Here is a 9,447-nt window from a genome sequence, read left to right as displayed (position 1 = left end):
CATTTGGATCCGACTGAAAAGCTCATGAGAGTATTTCAGGCATGGAAAGCCAAGACACTCTGGCAAAAAAAAAGGCCTAAATGAAAGATCCTCTTGAATGAGATCCCATTGGAAAGAACAGGTCATCAAAGAAGGAGGTACCTTTCTCTGAAGGGAGGAGAGAACTTCCACTCTGACTACAACCTTGTCTGAATATGATCGGAGTCGGTGAACTCAAAGGGCTTCCATAGCCTTGGCAACTCATGACAAGAGCCTAGAGTGATTACTGATGCCATAAACAATAGTGTCAATTTGTAAAGTCAGCAACAGGAGTCACTGTGCACTTACTCCTCATGTAGGATCTCTGTCTTAATGTGCTGCACATTCAGATTTAATGCTAATACGAGTACTCAAATAGTATTTTTCAATTTGTGTTTTTATGTGGGTACAAACTGTTGAAATCTTTACTTAATATATGCTAAACTGATCTTCTGTATATAAAGAGAATTGAAAATGAATCTTATGTGAATTGGAAGGGAGAGAGCAGGAAAGGGGAGGATTGCAGGTCGCAGGGAAGATATGGGGATGGGGAAGCCATTGTAATCCATAAGCTGTACATTGGAAATTTATATTCATTAAATAAAAGTTAACAAAAAAGATGGTCATTTTGAATGTGCTGTGGGATATTCAAATATCTCCAGTTCTTTAAAGAAGGGCAGGTGGTTTGTTACTTCATGCCTTGTTTGTTTCTATGCAATGCTTGTGTTCTCTGCTGAGATTGGAGTCTTAGAAAAATCAGGAGGGGCTGACTCTGTGGCATAATGGGTAAAGCCACCGCCTACAGGGCCGGCATCCCATATGGGTGCTGGTTCAAGTCCTGGATGCTCCAACTCATATCCACCTCTCTGCTATGGTTTGGAAAAACAATAGAAGATGGCCCAAGTCACGTGTGTGGGAGATTCGGAAGAAGTTTCTGGCTCCATGCATTGGATCAGTGCAGCTCCGTCCAGTTTAGCCAATTGGGGAGTGAACCAGTGGATGGAAGACGTCTCTCTTTCTCTGAGTCTCCTCTCTCTCTGTCACTCTTTTAAATCAAATAAATCTTTTTTTTTAAAGAAAAGATAAATCAGGCTCACCTAGTCTTTACAGATGGGCTTCATGAAGGGAAAGACCTTTACTGTAGACATGTTGGACATTCTGGGGAACCTTCAAGCCTTTCTGGGGAGGCTTTGTCTCAGGGCTTGTGTATGTGTGGTTTTGCAGTTAGAGAGCTTTGCCATTGTCCTCAAGAGAGCATCATCTTCTCTTCCACTTGGTGTCTGCCTGTGGCACTGCAGTTCCTCTGGGGGTTGTTCCTAGCTGCCCTCTCTTGTTTTCTGTTCCCCACATAGCAATGTCATTACCATAAGTGTCCAAGTCAGGCCAGGTATCAACTCCTTCCTCAGGCCATTCTGAGAAGACAGAACTTTGAACATTCCACCTGCTCTGTCTCTTCCACAAGAGATGTTAGGAGTTGAGGATTTTCTCTCTGCCATACTGCCTTTTGGGCAGGGAGGGCCTTGTTGTGTACACTCAGCGAGCTCTCTTATGCACTTGGACACAGCTCTTTCAGGTTTTGTGCACACCTAGGGTGACACAGTCTCTTAGCCAGTTTGTTAGAGGCCTGACACAGGCATTTTGTCCCTGTATATTAAGTCTTGCCATCCTGTGGGAAAGGAAGACCTGGGCTTCCTATTCTGTATGTCACTGATATCACTGTGGCCAAATGCATATTTTTCAATACTTAATGAGTTGAAAAACACTCACTAAAAAAATCCAAAGAAAATGCATTATGGAGTGAAATGAGTACTTACTTGGTAAGCAGAGAAAAGAAATGCTGGGAACATTTGCTGTGGGCATTTGTGCAGTGACCCAGCAATGGGATTTATCTTTCCCTGTTTGTCTTTGTCTCAGTCTCTCTGCATTTCAAGTGGGTACATATAAATAAAAAGACTACTAGTCTCAGCACAGTCTTCCAGAATCCTTCCAGTCCTCGTTCCAGAATCATGTGTTAGAGGAGGCAGGGCTACACGTCATCCAACAGTCCTGAGGAGAAATCCTCAGCCCTCCATGCTCACTGGGAAGGAATGGGAAATGGACCCTCACTGCCTACTCATACCCCACAGCAAGGGACCCATACTGTGTGTTCTGTAAGACAGAGAGCTTGCAAGAGGGACTGTTGGAAGCATGGTTTCCTTATGTGCAGGACTGGCAGGGTATTTGGGATGTTTAGACTGACAAGTCCCAAAAGAAAAGTGTCAGTGCAAAGATGCAAATTTTAAAAGCTTGGTTCATGGGTGGAATTCTGAACTATCAGTGAGAATTCTGCATTCCTTTCATAGTGCTTCTTTCTAGAGTAAATCATCATGTTTGCATTACTATTTACTGCATCACAAGGTTAAATGCAGATATATTTACATGTATAGGTCCTTCAAACGTACAAGGAAATGCCTATTTTGAATTTTTCTTTCAATTCTATTTCCAATGAACTTTTAAAAATTATTCCTTGACTTTCTTTCAGCTGTTCCTAAGTAACTAATCATAAGGCGCTAAATAAATATATAATAATTCTTATAAAAATAATTCAATAAAGACATAATTTAGAAGACTTATTTAAAAAATTAAAATACCAATAAGTGGGACTGATATTGTAGCACAGTGGGTTAAGCTTCTGCCTGTGACACCAGCATCCCATATGGGAGAATGAGTCCCAGCAGCTCCATTTCTGATCCAGCTCCTTGCTAAGGCACCTGGGGAAGCAGCAGAAGATGGCCCAGAAAATTGGATACAGAAGAAGCTCCTGGTTCCTGGCTTTGGCTTGGCCCAGCCCCAACCATTGTGGCCATTTTGGGGGTGAACCAATGCATGGAAGATTGATCGCTCTTCGTCTCATCCTCTCTTTGTCACTCTGCCTTCCAAAGTAAATAAATAAATCTATTAAAATTAAAACAAATCAGCCGGTGCCGTGGCTCACTAGGCTAATCCTCCACCGTGCAGCGCTGGCACACCGGGTTCTAGTCCCGGTCGGGGCGCCGGATTCTGTCCCAGTTGCCCCTCTTCCAGACCAGCTCTCTGCTGTGGCCAGGGAGTGCAGTGGAGGATGGCCCAAGTGCTTGGGCCCTGCACCCCATGGGAGACCAGGATAAGTACCTGGCTCCTGCCATTGCATCAGGGCAGTGTACTGGCTGCAGTGCGCCAGCTGCAGCGGCCACTGGAGGGTGAACCAATGGCAAAAGGAAGACCTTTCTCTCTGGCTCTCTCTCTCACTGTCCACTGTGCCTGTCCAAAAAAATTAATAGAAATCTATTTAAAATGCCCATAAACCTCCAACCCATAAATACCAATCCAAGCAAGGGCTTAGGAACTGAAAACAGGAACCTTTCTTTGGAGAATGTTAACTTAAAAGTTCCTTATTTTCAATCATTCACAAGTGCAGAATGTATTAATGCTATATTTGCAGGTGTTGATTTCATGACTATGTGTTTGCAGCTAAGATACTGTTTATCAAAATTTGAAACCCACCAAAGACAAGGTGAGGTGTTACAAATTGAATGATTGTATAGTAGAAACAGGATTTGGCCATAGCTTGGTGGTTAAGATGTCCATCTCCCCCACTGTGGAGTATTGGGCTTTGATTCATGGCTCTAGCTATTGACTGCAGCTTCCTGCTAATGCAGACAGTGGAACGTAGCAGGGATAGGGAAAGTAACTGGTTTGCTGTCACACATGTGGGAAATAAATCTGCACTGAGTTCCAAGTCTTAGTTCTGTCTTGGACCAGCCACAGACACTGCAGCTTTGGGGGGAATGAACCAGTGGATGAAAGTTTTCTCAGGCCCTGGCCCTGCCCATCAAAAAAGTAGATAAACAATATCTGAGTGAGCACTTACATCTACACAGCATGGAACAGAAAAACAAGCATTGGTAAAACTTGGATGACAATGAACACAAACATTTCCTAATTGTGAACCATCCACTTCAATTTAGTGTTTAGACAAAACACTGGCAGCTCTTACAGAGTATTTATAAACATTCTTAATTAAGGATATATGCACTATTGTTTAGAAAATTAAGGCATTTTACTGCTAATTTCCTTCATGCTCATGTATTTGTCAGTTCCTAATGTGCTTGGTTGCCTAACATTGTTCAGTTGAGTGTCTCTGAAGCAGGTTGAGTATAAAAGGAGCTGAATAACACGGAAACCAATCATGGAAGATCCCTAAGAAGACTGAGTTTGAAATCACTGAGAGAGGTGACAGACATTGAGCAGTCCAAAAGTGTTAATATGAGGAGGTCTTCAAAAACTCTGTGGGGGCAGGTGCTGTGGTTGTGTAAGTTAAGCTTCCGCCTGTAGAGCTGGCATCCTAGGTGGTCGCTGGTTAGCGTTCTGGCTGTTCAACTTCTGATCTCTCTGCCTATGGCCTGGAAAAGCAGTGGAGGATGACCCAAGTGCTTGGGCCCCTGCTACCCTCATGAGAGATCTGGAAGAAGCTCCTGGCTCCTGGATTCAGATCAGCTCAGCTCTGGCTGCTGTGGACATTTGGGGAGCAAACCAGAGGATAGAAGATCTTTCTCTCTGGCTCTACCTCTCTGTCTGTGATTGTACCTCTGAAATAAATAAAATATGTTTTAAAATGGGGTGGGTGCTGTGGTGCAGTGGGTTAATGCCCTGGCCTTAAGCGCTGGCATCCCATATGGGTGCTGGTTCAAGACCCAGCTGCTCCACTTCCGATCCAGCTTTCTGCGATGGCCTGGGAAAGCAGTAGAAGATGGTCCAGGTCCTTGTTCCCCTGTACCTGGTAAGAGACCAGGAAGAAGAGGAAAAAGCCCCTGGCTCCTGGCTTTGGATCAGTGCAGCTCCATGTGTTGAAGCCACTTGGGGAGCGAACCATGGGATGGAAGACCTCTCTCTCTCTCTCTGACTCTCCTCTTTCTCTGTGTAACTCTGACTTTAAAACAAAAAAATTAATTTAAAAAACATTGTGGAAGATACATATCATGAAACAAAATAGGAATTTCAAAATCATACTGCCCCAAGAAAACTTTTCATTTATTCCATACACCTGAGAGTTACCTTTGTGTTATACACATGACCAGCTGTATTGACAATATATACAAGTGTTGGCTGGAGCTGCGGCTCAATCGGCTAATCCTCCACCAAGCGGTGCTGGCACATCAGGTTCTAGTCCCGGTCAAGGCGCCAGATTCTTTCCCGGTTGCCCCTCTTCCAGGCCAGCTCTCTGCTGTGGCCCGGGAATGCAGCGGAGGATGGCCTAAGTGCTTGGGCCCTGTACTCCATGGGGAGACCAGGAGAAGAACCTGGCTCCTGCCTTTGGATCTGCATGGTGCACCGGCCACAGCACACTAGCTGTGGTGGCCACTGGACGGTGAACCAATGGCAAATGGAAGACCTTTCTCTCTGTCTCTCTCTCTCACTATCCACTCTGCCTGTCAAAAAAAAAAAAAGGCAATATATATATAAGTGCTATGTGACAGGTCATCTGCATCATTTTACCAACACTATTTTTTCTTCCAGAAGGTTAGGGGTTATACTGCAAAACAAAATCTTACACATGTCTCAGAATTCCATCTTATGGGCTTCTCAGAGGATCGAGACTTGTAGCCCCTCATTTTGGTGCTGTTCCTGTCCATGTACCAGGCCACTGAGCATGAGAACCTGCTCATCATCCTGGTTATCAGCTCAAACTCCCACCTCCACTCCCCCATGTATTTCTTCCTCTGCAACCTGTCCTTGTCTAACGTGGGTTTCACCTCCTCCAAGTTCCTAAGATGATTGTGGATGTCCACACTCACAGCACAGTCAACTCCTATGTGGGCTGCCTGATGCAGATGTCTCTCTTCATCATCTATGGTTGCATGGATGATTTGATTCTGACTGTCATGGGGTATGACTGGTTTGTCGCCATCTGCCATCTTCTTTATTACCAGGTCATAATGAACCCCCAACGCTCTCTTTTGTGGCTAGTCTTTTGGATTCCCTGCTGCAGAGTTTGATGGTCTTGCAAGTTACCTGCTTCAAGGATGTTGAAATTTCCAGTTTCTCTGTGACCCTTCTCAGCTTCTCAACCTCACCTGCCTTGACACCATCATTCACGACATATTCATTTATTTTACTGGCATCATGTAAGTTTTTCCCCACTCAGGGAACCTTTACTCTTACTATGAACATGTTTCCTACATTCTGAGAGTCCCATCACTAGGTGGGAAGTCCAAAGTCTTCTCCACCTGTGACTCTCACCTGTTGGTTGTTTCCTTGCTTTATGGAACAGGCCTTGGGGTGTACCTGATTTCAGCTTTCTCATTTTCTCCCTGGCAGTGTGCAGTGGCCTCAGTGGTGTACAGTGTGGTCACTCCCACAGTCTGAGGAGCAGGGACATCGAGAGCACTATGCAGAGGCTCTTCAATAAAACAGTCTAATTTCAGACCCTGTGCCCTCACTTGGATGAGAGGTTGGACAAAACAGTAAAACTAGACATCTAGTGCTGTGGTGCAGTTGGTTATTGCCCTGGCCTGAAGTGCTGGCACCTCATATGGGCACCGGTTTGAGACCCGGCTGCTCCACTTCCCATCCAGCTCTCTACCATAGGCTGGGAAAGCAGTAGATGATGGCCCAAGTGCTTGGGCCCCTGCACCCATGTGGGAGATCCAAAAGAAGCTCCTGGCTCCTGGCTTCTGATTGGCATAGCTCTGGCTGTTGTGGCCAATAATAAATGAACCATAGGATAGAAGACCTCTCTCTCTCTCCCTCTCCCTCTCTGCCTCTTTTTTCTCTGTGTAACTCTTTCAAATAAATAAATACATCTTTAAAAAAAAACTAGACATCTAGACACAAGGATCTCACCTCTCTCATGTTTGAGACTCTCGTGGCTTTCATCATTCTCTGAATTTCCTAAAGAAAATACATTCTGATGGGAAATGAGTACTTATTTGATGAGGAAACACCAGAAGCCAGTGGCAAGCCAGTGTGGACACAGAATGGCTAACACTGTCTGCGACATCATAGATTCTGTGGGAAGAAGGGAAACCATGGTTCCTCCATTGGACTATATGATCATGGATACACCATGCAGCAGTATGATAGACACTGTGTAACTACACAATACGGAGAAACATCTGTCCATATGGCAGTTCTTCTGTAGGAACATTTGGCTGAGAACAGATGGTTTATGGGTTGTGTAACATGCTGGGAAGAAGAGGAATACATATACAAACTTGTGGTGCTTACATAACATCAAAAGTACTCTGTAGTACCCAAAGTGCTCAAGAACAGCACGGGCAATCACAGACAAATAGACAAATGGGATTACATCAAGCTGAGAAGTTTCTCCTCTTCAGAACAAACGCTCAGCAAAGTGAAGAGGCAACTTATAGAATGGAAGAAAATATTTTCAGACTATGAAACTGATAAAGGATTAATATCCGGAATCTACACAGAGCTCAAGAACCTCAACAATAAAGCAATCCAGTGGAGAAATGGTCAAAGAACTTGAACAGGCATTTTTCAAGAGAGGAAATTCAAATAGCCAACAGATATGAAATAAAATGCTCAGGATCACTAGCAACCAGTGAAATGCAAATCAAAACCACATTGAGGCCTTACCTCAACTCTGTTAGAATGGCTCTTATAGAGAAATCAACAAACAGTAAGTGCTAGTGAGGATGTAGGGGAGAAAGTACCCTAATCTCTTGGTGGGAATATAAACTAGTACAGCCATGTGAAAGTCAGTATGGAGATACCTCAGAAAGCTGAAAACAGATATGCCTGATGACCTAGCAATACCACTGCTGGGAATACCCAAATGAAATGAGATCAGCATATGTAATAGTTATCTGTACCCTATGTTTATTGCAGCTAAATTCACAATAAGACAGCGAATCAACCAGATGTCCATCAACTGATGACTGGATAAAGAAATTATAGTAAGTACCCACTCTGGAGAACTATCCAGCTGTAATACAGAATGAAATTCTGTCATTTGCAACAAAATGGATGCAACTTGAAACCACTATACGTAGTGAAACATGCTAGTCCCAAAAAGATATTTTTATTGCTTTTTAAAATTTTGCTTAAGGCATACACATTTCATATATACAGATTTAGGAACATAGTGATCCCTCCTTGCCTGCCCTCCCTCCCACCCATACACTCACCCTTCCTCTTCCTTCTTCTCCTAATCCTTCTCTTAATTTTTATAATGATCTACTTTCAGTTTACTTTATATTCATAAGATTATATGTTCAACAAATAATAAGAAAAAAAACCTGTTCCTCAACAGTAAATACAAGGGTTGTAAACAATTGTTGAAGTTCAAAATGTCAATTTGTTTTCTATACATTACATTTTTGGTACTCTATTACCACAGATCAGGATAAACATATGTATTTGCAAGATGCTGGTCCCAGGAGAAGGTGTTTTGCACAGCAGTTAAGATACCACTTGGGATGCGGGCATCCCATAACTGAGTGCCTGGGTTTGAGCCCTGGCTCTGCTTCCATTGTCTGCTTCTTGCTAATGTGCACCCTGAGGTGAAGCAGACAATGGCTCAGATGTTTTTTTCTCTGCCACCTACATGGGAATTCCTGGGTTTGTCTGGCTCAGCACTGGCTCTTATAGGCATTTGGGGGGTGAATCAGCCAATGGAAATTCTCTCCCTCTATGTCTTTGTATCATTTTGCCATTTTGCCATTCAAATGAAATAAAGAAATTTTAAATAAGAATACTATTTCCAGTCTAGTAAAAATTGTACCAGTGTGTCTTCCTCCTGAGTCACCTGTAATAGGAGACCCAGGTCTGGCTGTGTTCCTAACAGTCCTGAGGAGAGAGCCTCAGGCTGCATTGCCCAGTGGGCAGGAAGGGGCAATGGACCCTCACTCCTCAGTCATGCCCTACAGTGAGGGAACCCAGTGAGGCACCTGCATCCTTGAGTAGAGTGTGTGGGTTACAGTCACAGCCCCAGTTCCAATTTCCACTTCCTGCTAATGCACACACTGCAGGGTAGCAGTTGAGAGCTTAAGCAGTGGGGTTCCTGCCACCCATGTGGGGAACTGGGTTGAGTTTTGAGATCCAGGGTTAAAGCACTGCCATAACCAGCTGTTGTGGGCATTTGGGGAGTGAACAATAGATGGAAGCTCTATGTATCTTTGTCTCCCTCCCATTTAAATATTAATAAATATTAAAAAATAAATAAATATTAAAAAGAATGCTGGTTTCAAGCCAGTAAAATAGTATGTGTATGTCTTTCTCCGAGACTCACATGCATTAGGAGGCCCATGCATAGCTGTTTTCCTGACAGTCCTTAGGAGAAAGCCTCAGCCCTCATTGCTCACTGGGCATAAAGGGGCAGTGGACACTCACTCTCTAGTCATGGCCCCTCAGCAAGGGAGCATAGCCCCATGAGTCCTCTGGGAC

Source organism: Oryctolagus cuniculus, chromosome 16 (assembly GCF_051225735.1).
Source record: "Oryctolagus cuniculus isolate XC-2025 breed Fujian yellow rabbit chromosome 16, ASM5122573v1, whole genome shotgun sequence".
NCBI classification, from domain to species: domain Eukaryota; kingdom Metazoa; phylum Chordata; class Mammalia; order Lagomorpha; family Leporidae; genus Oryctolagus; species Oryctolagus cuniculus.
Note: the sequence above shows the minus strand (reverse complement) of the source record.